The sequence below is a fragment of the Gymnoscopelus microlampas genome (assembly GCF_963454915.1).
Source record: "Gymnoscopelus microlampas genome assembly, chromosome: 19".
Taxonomy (NCBI): domain Eukaryota; kingdom Metazoa; phylum Chordata; class Actinopteri; order Myctophiformes; family Myctophidae; genus Gymnoscopelus; species Gymnoscopelus microlampas.
Window position 1 is genome coordinate 17,947,726 of NC_139956.1, and position 22,874 is coordinate 17,970,599.

Sequence of the window (22,874 nt, forward strand, 5' to 3'; positions counted from 1 at the left end):
GAATTAATCTAAAATGACACACATGCGTTCCCGGATTGAATGGGCTAAGCAAGCCACCCCGAACAGCCCCCTCAATCTTCAGTCATGAAAATCAGTACTTGAGGCTTGAATTGGGCACCGAACACTGTCAAAGCAACTCTGTACAGCACCATGACTGATTGAATACCGTCACTGTCGGGCAGAAACCTCTTAGCTCCATATTCTTTGTGTTTTTTTCCGTAAATTAACGCCCTACTTGATCATACTACAGCGTCACGCAAAAGCCTCAAAAGTTGCAGATCTGCAAGCTCAAAACGCGCCACGCGCCACGCAAGTTTGAGCTTGTAGATCTGCTACTTTTGCCGTTTTTGAATTTGAACCATGAAAAGTAACAGTTTTGGACATACAGTATGAGATTTCCACCTCGACAGAGACGATATAATGGCTGCATTACGTACTGACGGCAGCAGATAGCAGCTAGCCCACCAAATACATTTAGTTCATTAGCCTAGCATATCATGTTCAGGAACACTCCATGCTGAAGGGAATTACAGTATATTGACTTGGAACACGTGTCTAGTACTTCTCATAAATCCGTTGATAAAGTAGAGTAATCTTCGGCAATCTAATGAACTGCAGGTTTCAAGCTACATGTTGCCGAACAGATTCTGATTAGCCCATTGAAGCTCAGCAAACTGTAATTAGTGGTAACCTGGAGCGCTTGACAAGGAGATTCGTATCTCACACTAAGCAGTGCCCAAAGTTTCTACAGAATATGCAATGGCTCCATCATGGGCAATTTAGATATTCTGAAGCTACCGTTTGCAAGGTCACACAATTTGGATTTGCATTGGGAGTTTTTACAGCTCAACTACAGGCGCATCATAGCCATTTTGGCGTATGAATATAGCAAGAAGAAAAATGTCCCTCTGGTGTGATCGTATTTTGCTCTTTCATTAATTTCGATCAAAAGATTCAAAGATATAATGAATACACAAGCGTTATAGCTTTATTTAGGCCAATATTTTACTAATCTGTCCTTTCTCCTTGTGCTAGTTTTCTAATTAGCCTAATCTAATTAGTGCTTGTATTCTGCCTACTTGACTGTAAACACATCTGAGAGCCTTTGTTCTTAATTTTGGTGGAAAACAATAACTTCTTGCGGGCCATAATGTCATAAACATTACTGGAAATTGTAAATGCTTAATTATAAGCATTATGACCCAAAGTGTTAAATGCGTAATTTTAAACATTATGGGCAAAAACGTTATAATAGATCACCAAGATGCTTTCTACTGCTCATGCTGACTATATCCCCCGACGCAGCTGTGGTTTATGATCCATAATCAGATCATGTGACAGCTGTTTGATGGTGAAGCAAACACAAGTCAACACAATGCTGCCATTACCAGGTGCTGTGTGGTCAAATGCAACGTGAGGAACTACAGATGCACATGCACTGCATGTTTATGCCTCATTTAACATGACATTGTTGAAGATAAAACAGAAGAACAGCTATTCAATCATAGTGGCCTCTCAGGAAAAAACTATTACATGCCTCCATCACCATTTTCTCTATGATGCCCTCAAACGCTTCAATGGATATAAATGTGTTTAATTTTATATTAAATCTTTTAACCACTTAAACTCTATTGACCGAAGGTTTCTCCAGGGCTCTATACGAGGACTCCACGTTCCACTGGTATTTCCCTCTACACCAAATCTCTGCAGAGAAAATAGCCGCTCACAACGTGTTATGACGCCTTGTGAACTCGTAGATCGGCTACTTTCGCCAAATGTTCATCCCAGAATATAGAAACGCTAGGGTTCAAGTGGTTAACCAATTAAACCACATTTACTTCTTTGAACCAATTAATACTCAATGTGTCAATGTGTATTTGCGCATACATGAAATGTGTCCTCTGCATTTTTTACCAATCCCATGACTACTAGGAACAGTGAACGCCATTCGTATGGCGCTCAGGGAGTGGTTAGGGGTTAAGTGTCCTTCCCAGACGGGCTCTCTACCCAATCAGCTATGGCCGCTGTGTGCCCCAGGCGTCTGTGTTTTTACAGTGTGGCAGCAGCCGCCTAAAAGAGAGTCTGTCTGTCTGTCTGTCTGTCTGTTTGTCTGTCTGTCTGTCTGTCTGTCTGTCTGTCTGTCTGTCTGTCTGTCTGTCTGTCTGTCTGTCTGTCTGTCTGCATTGCTTGATGTAGCGCCACCCTTTTGACATTGCCCTATTATAGCGCCACCAGGAGGCCGATTGGTAGCACCTGTGAAGGAAGTAAGGAAGAGGTACAATTTATTTCCAATATGGCTGCTGTGCATAGAGCCTATTGATATGCTTGTAACTCATTTTCAGTGAGTGGCGAGCGGGCAGGTGGGGCGGCACTCGGGCACTCTGCGTTCGTGCTCGTCTCATGCATTGAAAACGTGTTTTTTTCCTATGCCACGCGTTAAAACGCGTCTATTCACACGAGGAGTGCAGTGCGACCACGCGGAACCGAGCGAGAACGCGGGTGTTATGTCACTCCCCGTCTAAAAAGCCCTTTTAGTCTTTGCGACAGAGGACGAGACGGAGAAACACCTCTCATTCACCGACACCCTCTACCACCTCCCTCTTACCTCCATCTGTTACGACCACAGATCCACGGCACGGCACACTTGCGGTGTTTTGCACCTGTGAAATGGAGCTTTAAAAATAACTCGTTTTTCTGTGAGAAAAACAAAACAAAACTGGCACTTACCCACCAGCTCTGCCACACTCCCATAATTGGAGACAAAAGCAATTACACTGTGCTATCCCATTTCACTCTCTCACAAAAAATGTGCGCACAAGCTCGCACGCGTGCACCCACACACACACACACACACACACACACACACACACACACACACACACACACACACACACACGCACACACAGGTATGGGGTCAATTAGAGGCAGTGTATATAGGCGCCCTGGGAAGCGGCCCAAGCAGAGATGTATCAGGGCCCAGGGCTAATCGCTGTGGTGCGGAGTTCAGTCAGAGCCCGGGCCGCTCTGGTGGCGGCGGCTAAATGAAAGAGGATATTGGGGAGATTGTTTATCCTTATCGTCGTTCATCGTCGCTCTGCGGTCGTGCCGTAACAGCACGCCACTGGGTTATTGTGCTTCCCCCCTAAGGAAGAGTAGCAGCTGCCGCTGATAAAGATATATGAGCTATTTTGGAGAGACTTGGAGGGAGACCAAAAATAAATGCAGGCGTGTGTGTGTGTGTGTGTGTGTGTGTGTGTGTGTGTGTGTGTGTGTGTGTGTGTGTGTGTGTGTGTGTGTGTGTGTGTGTGTGTGTTAGAGAGAGAGGCAATGAAGGAACTGTGATAGGGAAGGAAGTAAACAGTCAAAAAGCAAACTGTGTGTACGATAGAAAAGGACATACGTGTCCACATGCACGCCTATAGACATGTACAGTATGTCTATGTCCACATACGTGTCTATAGACATGCATGTCCACATGCACGCCTATAGACATGCATGTGGACATACATGTCTATAGACATGTATGTCGGGATGAACCTGTGTAGTTTATGGCTGCTCCAACAGCCAAGCAGGTAAAGAGTAACGTGAACAGACGGACAGAACCGCAGCAGCAGCTGACTTGAGTTTGACAGCGCAGCAATAGCGGCGCCACCTACAGGGCGGCGCTCCGTGGATTTGTGTATTGACACGTCTGTGTCCATATGCATGTGGACTATACAAGGCTGCTGATGTTAGGATGATGCTGTCCTCACAGTAAGGCATGCCATTATCCCCATTACAGCGTCACATTTAAAATGCTTTTCATAACGACTCACTTGAAATTATAATGAAGATGTAACACCATTCCTTACATTTATATTATGCTGTATTAAATAGGATGGTTCTTAAGAATTGAAATGTCTCATATTTAACAGGTCTTTGTTTAAGCATATCTGAAAATACCCACGTTCAATTTCTGCTTGATGGTTGGGATTTAAGTTTCGGTTAATCCTTCTAATCTTCACATTTTGCTCTAGCTAATCCAAAACGAAGTTGAACTGGTCTTGAACTGCCCCCCATTTCCCTGAACAGTTAATGATAAATCACTCAAGTTTGCAGCATTCGATAATTATGCTACATGATGTGGAATAACTCCACTTACTGTAGCAAGTTTGGGTATAATACTGTGACGGACCCAGGGGCAGACTTTTTTTTAGCCGAGGTGGACGACTGCCTGGGGCCACAACAGTCAGTGGTCCACAAATTATAAATAAACCGTTTTTCATTCCAATTTAGGCCCCTAAAAAATCACACATACAAAAAAAGCCCCAATGCCCCCATTTTCAGTGGTGTAAAGTAACTAAGTACATTTACTCAAGTACTGTACTTAAGTACAATTTTGAGGCATTTCCAATTGTCTATACTTTTATTTCCACTCCACTACATCTCAGAGGCAATTATTGTACTTTTACTCCACTACAATTATTTGAAAACTTTAGTGAACATAAACATATTACTGCGAAAAAGCGCAGTAATATGTTTTATGGTAGATTGCTACCACTTGCGTCACTGTGTTACAATTGTGGACCTGTATCCTCCTTTTCTCCCTTAAGACTGCTTTGCAAACAGTAATCTGGTCCCGTAAGCATCAGCAATTCCTGTCACAGAACCAAGGATGCTTGCATCCATCCATGCAGGCAATTCCACAGTCACATCATACGCTTTACTCATTGACTTTAATCCACAAATCTGCCCCCTCATGCTCTGTGCGTAGGTCAATGCCGGAGGAGCTTCATACTCGCACAGCTTGTGCGTGCGTGCGTGCGCGTGTGCGTGTGTTTGTGCGTGTGCATGTGTGTGTGCGTGTGTTTGTGCGTGCGTGCGCGCGTGTGTGTGTGTGTGTGCGTGTGCGCGTGTGTGTGTGTGTGTGTGTGTGTGTGTGTGTGTGTGTGTCAGTGGTGGAAAAAGTACTCAAATGTTTTACTTAAGTAAAAGTATCAATACTGCAATGTAGAAATACTCTGTTACAAGTAAAAGTCTGGAATAAAATAATGACTTGAGTAAAAGTACAAAAGTATTGGTATCAAAATGTAGCTACTTAAAGTAAAAAAAAGTAAAAGTACTCATTATGCAGAATGTCCTGTTTCACAAGCTTTCAAATGTGTAAAATGTATAAAAATCTTTTTAAAATGGCAGATCTACAAGCTCGTAGATCTGCTATTTTCAAATGGCCGAAATGTATACAGAGCTGAAGTGGTTAATGTATGTTTTGTAATAATAATCGAAGTCTATGAAGTAACTAGTAACTCATTTGTCAAATAATTGTGAAATAGATGAGAACCGGTCCTGGGGACCATCTGTTTCCCAGGCGGCCTCTAGTCCCATTCAGCTATAGCCGCGCGTGCGTGCGAGCGTGCGTGCGAGAGAGAGAGAGAGAGAGAGAGAGAGAGAGAGAGAATACTATTCAGATAATCTGACTTGATTAATGTGCCAAAAACACTTCTTATCCTGAGACAAAAGGAGGCCAGGCGGGCATAATGTCAAGGCCACTGTTTCTCAACATCTGGTTCGGGGCCCACCAGGGGCCCAAATGGACCTTTTCCAGGTCTGTGACTCTGAGAGGGTCCATTTGGACCCCCGGTGGTCCCCGGACTCGACATTGAGAACCATGTGCTCCAGGCTAGCTTGTAGCGAATGGTGCCAAGGCCAAGGGTGTTGCACAATGACATCATAATAAGAGGAGGGGTGGTGTGGTGGGGACACCTTGGATGACATCATCCTGTCCCTGAGTGATGTCACTGTGCACGAGGTCATTGTTACCTTGGGAAGGGTGCAACGTTCTCTCCCTCACACGCTTCTTTACCTCCACCACCCCGGGCTGAAAATAGCACGAGTGTCTTTCTTATCTCTGCTTTCCTCCTCTCCTTCATTTCCTCTCTCTCTCTCTCTCTCTCTCTCTCTCTCTCTCTCTCTCTCTCTCTCTCTCTCTCTCTCTCTCTCTCTCTCTCTCTCTCTATACACACACACATACACTTATTATACTTGAGAGGACATCAACGTTTTAGGATGGCGACTTTATGAATGGCATTTGAACTAATCCCTACTATACCTGGATCTTTTCCCAATTGTAAGCATTGTAATTCTACAAACCTCACAAGATAATTGGCTGTTTTATGGTTCTAAAAAAGAACCATAAAACAGCCAATTATCTTGTGAGGACCAGGATAAGTGTCCTCACATTGTCTACTTCTCAAATTATACTATACTTTTGGGGACATTTGGCCCTCACAAGTATAGTAATACAAGTACAGTATGCACGCACGCACGCAGGCGCACACACACACACACACACACACACACACACACACACACACACACACAATGCCTCCCCTCGATCTCGTCTCCCCTCTCTCGTCCTCTCGCCATCTGTCGTCCTCCCGCATCCTCTCCCCTCCACACAACCTGAACAATACAGCGGCGCCTTATCTCTCTCTCCTCCTCTCTTCCAGCTCTCGTTTGTCTCTGTTGCTCCCCGTTTCTCCCCCCTTCCTCCCTCCCTCCCTCCCTCCCACCCGCCCACCCGCACTCACTCTCTCTCTTCTCTATCCCCCCCCTCCCCTCTCCTTAGCGGGGGAAGAGTTGTAAAGCGGGTTCAGCGCGGCCACGTCTCAGGCTCTTTGCTAGATTAATTTGCGGGGGGGCTCTGGCCCACACCACCGCGCTCCTTACTGTATGCAGTGAAAGTCACTCAGGGATTAACGGCAGGCTGGACGCACGGGCGGACGAGCGGACGAGCGGGGTGCCCCCACCCACTTGCTGCCTCGGCAGAAAAAGACCACCGTCACCCCCCCACCATCGAACAGCACCTCCACCTCTCTCTCTCTCTCTCTCTCTCTCTCTCTCTCTCTCTCTCTCTCTCTCTCTCTCTCTCTCTCTCTCTCAAACCCCAGCTTTTCCCACACTGCCTCTTTTTTTCTATCCCCACCCCCCCTCCCCCCACAACCCATTCAGTTAATTACTGTAATGGGTTGGTCGCCCTTGTGTGTGTGTGTGGGGGGGGTTGGTGGACCCAGAGGAGCAATACTGTACAGAACACGTTGGCTACAGTATGTCACGCTTCTCCCCTCCAGTGAACACACAGATATGCACGCATGCATGAATATATGGCTATATGCAAGCGTGCACAGTGCACTGCACTGCACACACACACACACACACACACACACACACACACACACACACACACACACACACACACACACACACACACACACACACACACACACACACACACACACAGTCACACAGTCACACACACACCATTTATCGTTCAATCGTTCAACTTATTGTATAGGCACTTAAAAGATGAGCATGCAAGTGCATGTATTAATTTCTCATCTGCTGTAAAAGCGTATAATTGCCGTGTGTGTGTAGGCAGGAGCGCACCTCACCAAGTCTATCAGCAGTGCTTTAACACTGGGGCTAAGCATATAGTTGTGGGAGTTATACAGCATTGTTTCACTGAAGAAATCACCCATAACTTATCTCTTTGACAGGAAAATTGGAGAATGATGCAGACAAAAGAGAGAGAGGGGTACAGTACTGCACAGACAGAGAGGTGAGGTTATGGGAGGGAGAACGAGATGAAGAGAGAGTGGTGGCGTCCATGCAGGGGGGACATGGCTGGTATAGGATGGAGTGACATGCATGCAGGGGGGACATGGCTGGTATAGGATGGAGTGACATGCATGCAGGGGGGACATGGCTGGTATAGGATGGAGTGACATGCATGCAGGGGGGACATGGCTGGTATAGGATGGAGTGACATGCATGCAGGGGGGACATGGCTGGTATAGGATGGAGTGACATGCATGCATTCAAGCAGGGGGGCTGTAGGGTTTGTGTGGGAACGTACTGGCCCAGTTTGAGGAACAGTCATCTGAAACTAGATGTGACAGCTGTGTGACAGATCCACGTAGTACTGGCAGAGTGCACGCACGCACGCACGCACGCACGCACGCACGCACGCACGCACGCACGCACGCACGCACGCACGCACGCACGCACGCACGCACGCACGCACGCACGCACGCACGCACGCACGCACACACACACACACACACACACACACACACACACACACACACACACACACACACACACACACACACACACACACACACACACACACACACACACACACACACACACACACACACACAGCCTTCCACACAGTCTGCATGAGTGCGCATACAGATGTAGTTTATGCTACCATGCACATGCACAGCAGATGCAGGCACACATCGCAAGTACACACTCACCATTACCACAACTACATACACAACACACACACACACACACACACACACACACACACACACACACACACACACACACACACACACACACACACACACACACACACACACACACACAGACCACCTATTGCCCGTTGCAGATGAGAAAGCATATTAATGTCCATATTCATTCATAGAAGATTATTTGAGGCAGCCGTGACTCGTTTCAATCAAGCCATGGTTAACTCGATCATCTGGCTGAGTTCTCATGCAGCAGTAACACGTTTAACCCTTTGTCCTCTTGCTTTCTCCGGCATGTATGCCTCATCGCACTGAGCCGCTCTGTCTGTAGATGTCTGTATGTGAACCAAGAGTTAACTAAAACCAAACTAAAATGGAAAACTAGGTGCGAAAAAATAAATAAACTAGAAAAAGTGCTCCTCGGAGCACAACTCTCCGCCAGAAGACTTGTGTTGGTTCGAAGGTCGCGAAGGTCGCTATCCCTCTTGTATATGTAAGTGTCCTATCCATCCTGTCTGGGTAAGTGTCCTCTTCCGTTCATTCTGTGTAAGTGTCCTATCCCTCCTGTCCTATCCGTCCTGTCTATGTAAGTGTCATATCCCTCCTGTCTATATAAGTGTCCTATCTGTCCTATCTGTCCAATAAGACAGATAGGAACAATTGGACCGCGACTACTTGACTACTTCCGGTTCGAAGGTCTGGGAGTGAGCTAGTGGCCGGATTTTCGGTATTGGAATCTGGCTTATCACAGTGACACATGTATTTATAGGTCGCTATCCCTCTTGTATATGTAAGTGTCCTATCCAACCTGTCTGGGTAAGTGTCCTCTTCCGTTCTGTCTGTGTGAGTGTCCTATCCCTCCTGTCTGTATAAGTGTCCTATGTCATATCCCTCCTGTCTATATAAATGTCCTATCTGTCCTATCTGCCAATTATGTATCAGCCATGCAGCCATTTCATGGTTCCCGTCTTACCTCACTCTGACAGTGGCGGAGACACTGTCAGAGTGATGCCATGTATATATAGGCCCGGTGGCGTCACTAGCCAATCAGATCACAGTATTTCACGTGTCACGTGAGGCTTGACCAATCGGTGTGTCATGTTTAGAAAGTGAAAACGCAGTGATAACAATACTCTCCTGGCGGAGAGTAATAAACATTTAGTTATCTGAAATAAAATAAAACCATCTTTAGAATCAAAGAAAAGGAAAAAAAAACGATCTCAAATAATATTGTGTACTTGGCTAAGAAAAAACTAAAAACTAAAACTAAAACATACATAAAATGTAATTGTGTGTGTGTGTGTGTGTGTGTGTGTGTGTGTGTGTGTGTGTGTGTGTGTGTGTGTGTGTGTGTGTGTGTGTGTGTGTGTGTGTGTGTGTGTGTGTGTGTGTGTGTGTGTGTGTGTGTGTGTGTGTGTGTGTGTGTGTGTGTGTGCGTGCATGGAAAAAATGAACGGTCCCACGCCCCCGGCCAAAGCTAAAAACCTACCATTCCCCATTATAAGTAATTGAGTCTCCAGTCCTTATTGATCACAAACAGCAATCAAAGGGTAATACTGTGCTCAAGTGTCCTGTGGTTTATGAATCCATGTCTAGCCAGTCACAACGGTTCCCTCTCTGTCTCTGTCACTGTCTGTCTCTGTGTCTGCAACTGTCTCTCTCTGTCTCTCCCTTAAGGTGCAGACACAGACAGCTACAAAAAATGTAACTTACATTGATAGATGAGTTGACATGAAATGATATAAAGTCCATCACAAAATGTGCAATGGTAGGTCTACAGTATATTGTGGTTTATTGAAGGTATATTTGCCCTTCTTGAGACTGACCTTCTGTTTGTCACACTTTAGGCCCTGTTCCATAGTGACTCTTGCTTTCCTGTGTTGAGCCTTCCATATTGTTCAATAATCAGACATAGTTTTTTTTTTTTACGAGAGATCTGTTTTACAGTGTATTAATGTGTATAATTTGTTTCTTTTGTAGACACTGACTGCCACTGCTGTTTTGTTTGGGTTTTGTTGATAGTTTTATTCAACTTTAGTATTAGGTAGCCTTTTTTAGTGTAACTTATTCATACGTGTTGTCCATTCTTTGTGACAATTATTGTGTTTCCCCCAAGACGTATATAAACTCATCATATTGTACGATTGACCTGTGTACTGATAGTACTGTGAATGTATCCTTTCTTCTGTCTGTGTTTCCGAGTGCTACAGGATTGGTGCAGCACGTGGCCTTCTGGACGATGGAAGTTTAGGTGGTATTTTGCACTAAACCTTTTTGCATGCTTTTACTTGTTTCATTTATCGTGTAGGGCACCAGTTTGTAATAGGCGGGTAGTTTCCCACCCTCCATTTTGGCTACAGTCTACTGTACCATCCTGTAGTACTCCCCTTTCCCTTTTCATTGCAGTTTTATGATTGAGTATACAGCCTATATTTTTATATGGTTTTAAACTATCCACTTTTCATTATTTGATTCATTGATGTTTAATAGAACATTGTAATCTTGGGAGGAAATCCTTGTCTCAGCCCATTTATTGTCATGTGTATTTGTATTAAGGATCTGTTGAGCTTTTAGCTGGGTTGAGTATTTAAAGGGTCTGTTTTAAGTTAAAGCTTCTAAAGACTTTCTGAGTATTTTGCCCGAGGCGAAGCAGCAAAACCATGTGATCGCAAAAAAAACAGCACGTCCACTTCCATGAAAAAAAAAAGGAAAAGCCTTTTTCTCTGCTTTTTGTTGTTTTGTGGGTGAAACCCCTCCTCATTCAACTGCCCACAACTATGGAATGGACCATCACGGCGGCAGAATTTATTTTGCTCTGAGTCTACGAGACCCCCCTACGTCTTTTAAAGCGATCGGTGGGTCGATCGTTGTGAAGAATAATATTCTATGATTTTTCACGGGTTAATGAAAACACTCGGAATCGCTGGCAACGGCAGCATAGACGATGTTTTAACTCTGGCAGTCAATTACTTAAGTACAATTTTACATATTTAGTATATTTACTTTACTTCAGTATTTCCGATTCTCAATACTTCTACTCCACTACATCTCAGAGGCAAATATTGAATCCTGTACCTGGCCTGTAGACCGTTCACAATTTGGTGTTTGGAGAATTTCTCACTTGAACTGAGTCAATGGGTCCATAGACATGAAAAATCCCAGTGTAATGGCGCAATGGCCAAATCTAATATGAAAATCCAACTTTTTGGTTTCTGAGTGTATATACACATGTAATACCTCCATTTTGACTAATTGTGATGTGTGGAATTCATTTCTGATATTGTTAGGACCATTTTGGGTGATTTTGACCTTGAAATGGTGGCGCTATAGAGTCATGGGGTCACCAAAATCAGTATGGTTCATCCTCCAAGCAATCCAGCATTCCAGCCAGTATGTTTGAGATATGTTCTTTGGGACTAAAGTGTTGAAGGACCAGCCGACCAGCCTACATTGTTGTCCTTGGAGCCCTGCCGCAAGCGGGGATAAAAGTGAAGTAGGCCTAATTGAAAGTGAAACGGAGAGTGCTGTGTATTGTAGAGGGACATGGAAGAAGGCAGACATTTGCAATTCTTATGAACCACACTTAATTAATTCCAAGTTTGATGCTATTGTGCATGCAACATTGCTTGTAAAGGCAACAGGGATTTTAATAGCCTACTTCATGTTGCTACGACTGTTGCTGTGGTGCTGCATGGTAGCCAGGGTCTGTCACCCGTGGTGTTTATTCACATGTGCACACAAATACACACACGCACACACACGCATGCACATTTGCACCCACACACAGGCACACACACACACACACACACACACACACACACACACACACACACACACACACACACACACACACACACACACACACACACACACACACACACACACACACAAACAGATTATAGCAATTACTTAAGCTGTTTGTGTGGAGACTGTGCAACCAGTTGTTAATCACGGGTCACATAAAATACGTCTCTTCAACTACCACCGCCATAACTATTACCCTGCTTTTCATTGTGACCTTGAAAACACATTCAATATGACTTTGGAAAAGTTTTTCAATTACCAAGTTAGTAAGCCCAGAAAATAATATCACCATATTAAAGCTCCCCCCAAAATTGAGTTTTTTTATTTTCAAAGCTTACCCATTTCTTGTGCTCTGCATATCTCCAAAGCATTAGCATACAACTAAAATCTGTGTTTCAGACTAGCACTCACTGAAAACAGTTACAGGGCACGCAATTCCGACGGGGTCACTGGTTTTCATTGTGCATGGGTCCAAATACAACCAGGGGTCCTTGAGGAGGCTCCAGGGGGCCCGCAGGGAAGCAACTGAGAGTTAGGAACCAAATGTGGTTAAAATGTGTTAACTCTGTATACGGTACACTGAACACTGTTAAATCCTTATACTGTAGAGTGGATTCAATTCCCAGGGGACAGCCTTTTGTTTTCCTTTTCATTGTTGTTTTTCTTGGTCACGTTCAGTCCTGTCTGTGTTGTTATGAAGTAAAAATTAAAAGTAAAAATTAATCATGGTGATATGTTAACAATGATAACTAACCCTCGTTTCTATACCACCTATGTCTCACCAAAAAAATAACAAAATAAAATAAAAATAAAACAGGGGACAGTGGCCAAATGCCTATTAAACTGTGGGTCCTTGAAATTTAAAAAGGTTGAGAACCACTCTAATAGGTCACATGGTTGTAAAATGCCATGTTTACAGATGATGTACTCTTAATTAAGTGCACACAATGTAAGTATTTAGCACCCAGCCCATGCTTATTTGCACCCACTGATGCCAAATCAATGATGGGGACATGTTGCACTGTGGGTGTTGGCAATTAATCAGAAAGGTCATTTCCTTTGCACACCTGCTCGAGTCACATGAGTCACATTGTCAGGATATCAGAGCTTGAGTCGTTTTGTCAAACTGTAATGAGTCATATTTCCATGGTCACTTTTTGCTTTGTCTCTGTGATTAAAGGATCAGGATTTTTTATCTCTGAACTTGCCTACAATCACTTTAACGCTGCATTACTGTGAAGATCTGCTGGGTTGTTTTCAGTGGTGGAAAAAGTACTCAAATGTTTTACTTAAGTAAAAGTATCAATACTGCAATATAGAAATACTCTGCTACAAGTAAAAGTCTGGAATTCAAAATTACAGAAGTATACCAGACCACTGGTTGAGAACCACTGTTGTAGTGGGAAAGAGCCAATAGCAAACCGTGGCCATAATAATCTGCTATACCATGGTGCTGCTGGCCTGAAGGCTAAAGTTCAGTGGAAGGTCAGCCAGACAGACAGTCTCTTAGGGAAGAGGCTAACAAGACCTGCCACTGTGTAACTAAATATATAAAACCTGTGATGTACAGCAAAGTAGAGCATGAACCTGCAAGCGTTTTAACATGTAAAAGACGTTAGTCATTCAACCATGATATGTTACAACATGATCAGAAATGTGAATGTGAAGGTTAAATTAAGCACGAAACGGATAACTGAAAGAGAATGAGACATTGATTTATCCAATACCAGGTATAAACTGTACAATGAATTTGTCTCTGTGAGGTTGCTGCTTTACACCGAAAGCAACGTATAGAATAATTGAAATAGTTTGTAACAATTTACTCAAAATGAAAAAATAAGCAAAAAGAAGCCAATAGGAACTAGATACTGTATGAATAACCCAATGCAAGAACATGGCAGACTCCTGAAATAGAATGCAGACATCCCATCAGACCTACTGTATCTTATACACTGTGTAGGGCAGTGGTTCTCAAACTTTTTCATGTCAAGGACCCCCAAATTGACACTTATTAGCCCGTGGACCCCCTTTTGAAAATATAAGCCAGGGACCCCCATAAGAGAAGATTTTCACGGCTCTCTAGCAGTGATTCTCAACCATTTTAATTTCAAGGACCCCCCAGTTTGACATGCATTAGGGCTACGGACCCCCATTTAATTGCATTTATATCTCTGGGACCCCAATTCATATTGTAATTTCAATGTTAATTTAACTCAGAGTGTACAAATGGAACCAAATCCATTTGGTTCCATTTGTACACTCAGAGTTACAGACCCATAAGGGTCCATTTGGTTCCTGACCACCATTTAGCTGGGGACCCCCTGGAACTCCCTCAAGTACCCCTGGGGGTCCCCGGACCCCACTTTGAGAACCAACGGTGTAGGGTATCACATATTTTATAACCAGATGTGGTATCCATCTGTCAGTCAAGAACATGCCGTATAGTAATATTCATATTGGGACGTGTACGAAATGGAAATGACATCGCCCCACAAGGCCGCCATCGCATCTCTGTCTTTTTGACTGTGGATCATGTGTGGCTCATTGTTATTGTCATCCGTTTCAAACAATATTACGCTGTCATCAATCTCCCTCTCCGCATTCTCTTCTCTCCTGTCAAAACAGTGTGGCGTGCGCGCCACTGGGGTCACCATCATAATAACCACACTGCGATAGTACTTTAGATTGCATCAGCTTACTCGATATACTTGATCTGTGTGTGTGTGTGTGTGTGTGTGTGTGTGTGTGTAGGTGCGCGTGCGTGCGTGTGTTCACATCGCAATCACTTGTAATAGAGTGATGTGTTTGTGTCCTCATGGGAATGCAGCGAGTTTATCCTTCAAGTTTGCAAGGGCATCCTTCAGTCTATCTGTCTTCACTCTTCAAGAGGAGAAGACTGACAGGAAGAGAACAGTGTGTGTGAGTGCTGCTGACAGAGTTGTTAGCTTTCTGACTTTGATACGGTTATATCTGCTCTCATGCTGTCACCCTTCCTTCAGCCACATGAACCCTAGCTTACCTATTCTGAGGTGAGCATTCTTGTGTATTCTTGCGTTGTGAGCTTGTAGATCTTCTATTTTTGGCAAAACCCTGCTGATAGAACAGAAACAGAGCTGAGTGATGCACTCACTGTTTTTTGGAGCCAACAGCTCATCAAAGAACTGTGAGCTGTAACTGTATATTCAGCCAAGTATTTATTTGGTGGGCAGCAGAGTATGAGATGTGTTTATTGACTTTTCAGCATTATTGCAGGTTTATAAAGACAGTTGTCATTTAATACATTTACTCCAGAAAAAAACATCAATACCACATAAGCATAGACCACACATTTTAACAACACATTTCAAACACACTAAAAGAGAAATAAAAAATCTAATCCAGTCTCTGAAGCTGGAAGCTTTCTGGCAAAGCCAAGACATGCTTGAGTGCACAACCCAAGCCCATGAGCCTCTGGGTAGCATGTGAACCTCTGTCTGTCCAAGCATGTTTAGGTCAAGGAACTGTGTTGCACAGGAACGGCATATTCCAGTATTAGACATGCTTAGCCTGTGTAGACAATTCTGGGTCTCGGACACAGAATTCATTCAGGAGACGTAGTAGAGCAAAAAAGCTTCCTGCTGGCTGAGATCAACATGTGGTCCACCTGACTGTCCCAGTGCAAGTTACCCTAAGATGGTGACCCCATGGACACGTCTGTGTCACAGGCTTCCAGCATGTTCTGATTACTCAAAGTGTTAAAGCATAATGTTAAAGCAAAAGGTTCCCTGAATTGTCTGTATCTACAATTTTGGAATACTACATTGATAAATTAATGGTACTAAAGGTATAAAATGAGTCAATATGAAGTCACCATAAAACCTGACCGCATAACAACTGTTTTGGTATGCGGTCAGGTTTAGGCCTGGCTCAGGGAAGCAGACGCCCCTGCCATGCATAGTCCTCCATCGGCACCGTTGGAGGTGCGACAGGCCAAGGCCTAGCAGGTACACCATCATCCTGTATGAAATAAAGAATTGAAGCTCCCTCTCAGTAATTAAATTAAAGTTACACAATTAGAGAACTATTATGTGAAATTGGACAATGTCTCAAGATAAGACTGATAAGTGTTTTTCTCAATAATAAATGATTTAATGTAATTCAGTTAGGTTGTGTTGTGAAACATCTGAAAAATAATATTACACCTGATTGCATGAATGAAAATGATAAAGTGTATTTATTTGTGCGAGTGAAAGGTTTCACTTTACTGACAAAACAGAGAAGGGCATTTTTGAAGCCCAAACAAAAATGTCAGTGTTGTACTCTCACTGCGGTGAGAATTATATTGAATATGACTATGACATTGATTATACCCCTCTGGTGATAGATGTGATGATGAAATTAAAAAGACAGCCACAGATATTGAACTACACGCAAAATGGATGGCTTAATGGCTAAGAAATGCAGACATTTGCAGAATTTTAAAAGCAATATCATGAAATGTTTAGATTTTTCCCCCCTTACCTTATAGCTCTTTGGAGAGAAAAAACACACCCAAATGTGTCTATTTGCTAGTGTACTGTGCACCAGCTCAAAGGCTGTGCTTGGCTTGAATACAGATAAAACACTGGCTGTTAGTACTGAGGAACTACAATACCGGAAAACCTAACAAAGCAGGTTTAATTTGAAACCCTGTAACATTGTCATGGTGTGTCCTGTGTTGAATCTGATAGCAATATAACAGCTTAAGCCCCTTGTTGAAGCTTTTGTGTTTCAAGGCCAGGAAAAGACACACACACGCGCGCGGCACACACGCGCGGCGTACGCACACACACATGCGCGCACACACACAACCTAGATGTCGGGCTGATTCCACACCCTGCTAGCTCTACAGTCTGTTTGTCATCATTCAGTCATCATCCCCCTCTCTCTCTCTCTCTCTCTCTCACTCACTCACTCACTCACACTCTCTCACTCACTCTCTCACTCTCTCACTCTCACTCACTCTCTCACATCTTTGTCTTTTCTTGTCCTTTGACTTTCCACTGTCCCACGGCCACAGTATCAACGTATTATTTGAGCAGACAAATAATGCATTGAGGCCATGAGCATGAAGGTATGTGCAGTCATGTCCATCCCTCATGGGTCATGCACACATGTGCAATGAGGGTTGGATGGAGATTGAGACACAGACCACTGAACATTATGCCTGACAGGCTCACACACACACACACACACACACACACACACACACACACACACACACACACACACACACACACACACACACACACACACACACACACACACATATATATATATACAGAGCCAGGGTATATACTGTATGCATCAGAGGATATCCCCTGAGAGATATGTGCCATCTTAACGTTTCCCCCGCTCATCTCAATCGACCATATTCACATGGCGGGCCCATGCAGCCATTTTGCTTTTCATATGGCAGGGGAGCTGCCTCCATCTTTTACACATGAGGAGGGCTCACCAAGATACAGTTACACCAGTGATTCTGGATGCTTTTTCCCCCTTCTTTCATTCTTTATTTTACTTTTTTTATTTTTAAATCAGGCCCAAAATGGATGCCAGTTTGAAGGTGGTTAAAGTGGCACAATAAACTTAAATATTGTATTAAAAATTAATATTTGTTTTATATTAGTTTTTTTGTCTGTTGTGTATTACATTGACTACAGTCATGGGTTGAAACAGATTTGCCGTTGTCATCTGGCTCATGATCTGAGCTGTGAGACTTTGTTTGTTTTTATTCGCACCAAGCATCTTGAACACATGGCAGAGACACAGTGTTATGTTTTGCCCGTGACTCTTATGACTTAGGATAGAAAATAGCCCTGTGACTGATTATATTTACTGCAACGTGCGTGCATAAACTGTTGAGGCTGAGGGATTTTTAAGTTGCCTCCTAAGCCCTATAATTGATGGTCTCCCACCGTGCCAAAATGTATAAAAGATTAAGACGAAAATTCATAAGGCATTTATTATTCTTGAGATCTTATTTCTTGGATCCCTGTACTGCCGTTACTGTATGCATTTTAATCTACACACAAAGTCTGATTCATACTAAGTTCATATGATGGTGTTGCATGCTGAAAATAGCTGATCTACAAGTTCGCACGGAGTTGCATATGCGATGAACTGCGTTTTTTGGTGTGACACCATGGTACAACGGAGCATAAATTAGGCATGAGGACTCAGCTGTGAATGCACTCAGCTCTTAATTACTAGGAGGCAGGTGTGTATGCAATTAAGTAAATTACATAACACACTTTTAATCTTCTTTATTTTATGGGACATGCATAATAAGCTGCCTTTATAAAATAGACGGAATCAGGGGAAAGGAGCTGGTGGGTGGTCTCAATGGTCCCAGAGTGACACCTGGCTCTCTATGTGACTGTTCTACCCTTAACCATGGTTCAAATGAGATACATACCGTGTGTGTGTGTGTGTGTGTGTGTGTGTGTGTGTGTGTGTGTGTGTGTGTGTGTGTGTGTGTGTGTGTGTGTGTGTGTGTGTGTGTGTGTGTGTGTGTGTGTGTGTGTGTGTGTGTGCGTGCGTGCGTGCGTGCGTGCGTGCGTGCGTGCGTGCGTGCGTGCGTGTGTGGTGTTCAAGTTAAAGTGCAAGAATGGTGTTGAGCATTAACCCATTAAAACCGGGAAAGCCTCTATGTCACCACTTTATCCATGTTTTATACTTTGGCTTATTCAAAAATAGCTGCTATTTTTGAAAAATCTCGAACATTTGTGTATGTATGTATGTATGTATTATTATTATTTGAATTAATGATATTGGTTATTGTGGCATTGTGGCAAAAGTAGTGAAAATGGCAGATCTGCAAGCTAGAAAAGCTTGTTCTAAGATGTTTCCCTACAATGACATGTCCATAATAGGGACGCTATTGGTTGAAAGTGGTTAAGTCTGTACTGTGAGTTGTGTAAATATTTAACCAATGGAAAGTATTAACAAGAGCTTGTGGTTAGGTAATAACTGAACTGAAAAAGGTTTTTGGACATACAAGGTTTTCATCCGACAGGGACGATATACAGCAGTGGTTCTCAAACTTTTTCGTGCCAAGGACCCCCAAATTGACACATATTAGACCGCGGACCCCCATTTGAAAAGATAAGCCAGGGACCCCCATAATAGAAGATTCTTTACGGCTCTCTAGCAGTGATTTAAACCATTTTAATTACAAGGACCCCCAGTTTGACATGCATTAGGCTACGGACCCCCATTTAATGGCATGTATGTCTCTGGAACCCCAATTCATATTGTAAAATCAATGTTAATTTAGCTCTGAGAGTGTACAAATGGAACCAAATGGACCCGTTAGGGTCCATTTGGTTCCATTTGTACACTCTCAGAGCTACAGACCCATAAGGGTCCATTTGGTCCCTGTCCATCATTTAGCTGGGTACCCCCTGGAACCCCCTCAAGTACCCCTGGGGGTCCTCGGTCCCCACTTTGAGAACCAATGATATACAGTGTATCTATATAATTCCACTCAGGATGGAGCTCTGTGAATGAAGGAGGATGATGAGGTGATGATGTGGAGGATTTTCTCGCCTTTTTAATCAGGATATCTTTATGCTGCGTGGCTCTGCGGGGAACGCCTCACCTCATCAACCATCCTGACCCCCCCCCCACAGGACGAAAGGCTGACTCCCAGCGAGCCTGGCTGCGTGGCCTTTTCAATAATGTAGAGACCACAGAGCAGAGGAAGAGCGGGTGTCAGAGAGAGAGAGAGAGAGAGAGAGAGAGAGAGATGAAATAAAAGAGAAAAAATCTATTTCCTCCTCACGCTGTTGGAGCCCCTTCCGTGACATTTACCTCGATGTCACGGAAGGGGACGTGTATGTGTGTACGTAGGTTCATTCGGGCGCGTGTGCGTGTGTGTGTGTGTGTGTGTTGGAGGGCCCGATGCCAGGCTAATGATACCCCCCGCAGCCACACACACACTCATGGGCACAAAGCTCTCCTGATAGCAACGAGCGGCCTTTACTATCATATACTGAGAGAGAGAGAGAGAGAGAGAGAGAGAGAGAGAGAGAGAGAGAGAGAGAGAGAGAGAGAGAGAGAGAGAGAGAGAGAGAGAGAGAGAGAGAGAGAGAGAGAGAGAGAGAGAGAGAGAGAGAGAGAGAGAGAGAGAGAGAGAGAGAGAGAGAGAGAGAGAGAGAGAGAGAGAGAGAGAGAGAGAGAGAGAGAGGGGGGGTGGGGAATCGTAAGGAGGAAAAATAGAGATTTTAAAGTGCAGAGGACATTTGATGGGAGAAAGAAAAATGGGAAGAGATGGGAGAAATACAGATATTGATCCCGTCGAGGGAGAAGAGAGGGGAGGCGAGGGGAGGGGAGGGGTGAAGAGAGGAGAGTGGGGGGGGAGGAGAGGAGAGGAGAGGAAGGATGGATGGATGGATGGAGAAGAGATACTGTAAAACAAGATGACAGGTTGGAGATAGAGAGACGGAGATACAAAGGGGGAGAGGTGGGGGGGGCTTGCTGCGGGGGAGAGAGAGAGTGAAAAGGGGAAATGATCAGTCCTCCGGTAATCCATCAGTTCCACCTGTTGGCATTTCATACTTCATTAACTACACCCCCCCCCCCCCCCCCCCCCCTCCCCATCTCAGCAGTGGTGCTGTACATTTACTCAAGTACTGTACTTAAGTACAATTTTGAGGTGCTTTTACTTTACTGGAGTATTTCCAATTTTCAATACTTTTACTTTTACTCCACTACATATCTAGTTACTAGTTACTTTGCAGATATAAATTTCATAAAAAAACATACATTAACCACTTTAGCCCTATTTTATACATAGGCTATTTGAAAATAGCCGATCTACAAGCTCACAACGCGTCGCGACGCGTTGTGAGCTTGTAGACCTGCTATTTTCAAACATTTTTTGTACTTTTACTTTTGGTACTTTAAGTACATTTTGATACCAAAACCTTTGTACTTTTACTCAAGTCAATTTTGAATTCTGGACTTTTACTTGTAACAGAGTAGCCTCTACATTGCAGTATTGATACTTTTACTGAAGTAAAACATTTGAGTACTTTTTCCCACCACGGCATCTCATCAGTACACAATGTCTATCATTATCCACCTGCTCCTCTCTCTGGGGGGGGGGTCTCCAGAATGTCACACACAGTGTGTGCTAATGGGGGGGGGGGGGGGGGGGGAGGCAGAGATGGTATATAAAGCTCTGTCGGAACTTCACCTTGATTCGCTGATACAGTGGGTTTGTTTGTCTGTTTGTTGATTGTGACATATTAGCCACAGCCTCCTCCTCCTCTGTGAGGAAGTGAATCTGCTGAGACAGAGAAAAGCCCACAGTGAGGCTTGCCAGTCATCATTAGAAATATAAAGTCCCAGGGGGGGGAAATGATGTGACTCATATGCAATTCAGCGTGCTTTGCTGGTGAGCTAACTTGACAGAAAAACTAGAATCCCTTATATAATGTACCATAGGACAGTGGTAATCAACCTGGGGGTGGGGACCCCCTGGTGGGTATGGGGGGGGGGGGGGGGGTTCACCAGATGACAGTGAAGTGTAGAGACAATGTAAGGACTTTTCATACCTTTTTTAATACCTAAAAGAACAAAGAAAGCAAAGTAAAAAAAGACCATTCCTGTGGGGTGGGCCCCCTTTGGGTATATGGATGCATTTAATGATTCTTCTTCGTCCGGTCAGTTGTCAAGTCAAAGTGGACTGACAGTTGTAAAAGAGGGTCACGTCTCACTGTTTACACAGAGAGAGGAGGGGGCCAGCTCTTATCTGATGCTGTCAATTAGCTGCCAGCTCCATGGAAACAAACGGCAAAATACAACGGAAAACATAGTTCACATGTGCGAGCACAGAATGCAGTTGTTTTCAACCTTTTTCGCGTCAAGGACCCCCAAATTGACACATATTATAGCCCATGGACCTCCATTTGAAAAGATATGGCAGGGACTCAACCAATTTGATTTCTTGGGGGTCCCAATTTACACTGTATCATCATCACTGGTGTTCATTTAACTCGAGTGTACAAATGGAACCAAATGGACCCCGTGAGGGTCCATTTGGTTCCATTCGTACTCTCTCGGAGTTACAAACACATAAGGGTCAATTTGGTTCCTAACAATTAATTTGGCTGGGGACCCCCTGGAACCCCCTGGAACCCCCTCAAGGACCACTGGTGGTCCCCGGACCACTGGATGAGAACCGCTCGTCTAATGTAGAAAGATAAGTGATGTCCAAAAAGTTTAAAAAAAATGTAAAATCAAATAAATACCTGAGAAGTTTAAGGGTTTTGACATTTCACAACAACAAATAAATATTTAAATCCTGGGAAGATAGAAACCGCAAAGAGCTTCAGTATCACAAAGGTTAGACCACTACATTTAACATGTCAGTACAAATAAACAACAACCTTTTCAAATACTTAGCTAAGTAATATTTAGCAGCATTAATAGAGTCAGTAAAGAATCTGATAGGCCAATGCTGACCCCATGCGGATGAAATATCTGGCATTACTAGACACAGGGATGTGACAGAGAAAAGAATCTGACTGGCGAACACTGACCCCATGTGGATGAGACACATCATTGCAAGCAGCTTATTTGGCAGACATGCCCAGTGACTGATAGAATGTCCTTATCACAGTGCTGGTCCCATTATAAAGTCCCTGCAGCTAAAAGCCATATCTAAACCTCACACAAAAGCCATTATGATTATCACATCAAAACCCCAAAACCTGCTAAGAACCCCCTCTGGTGGCTACAGGCTGC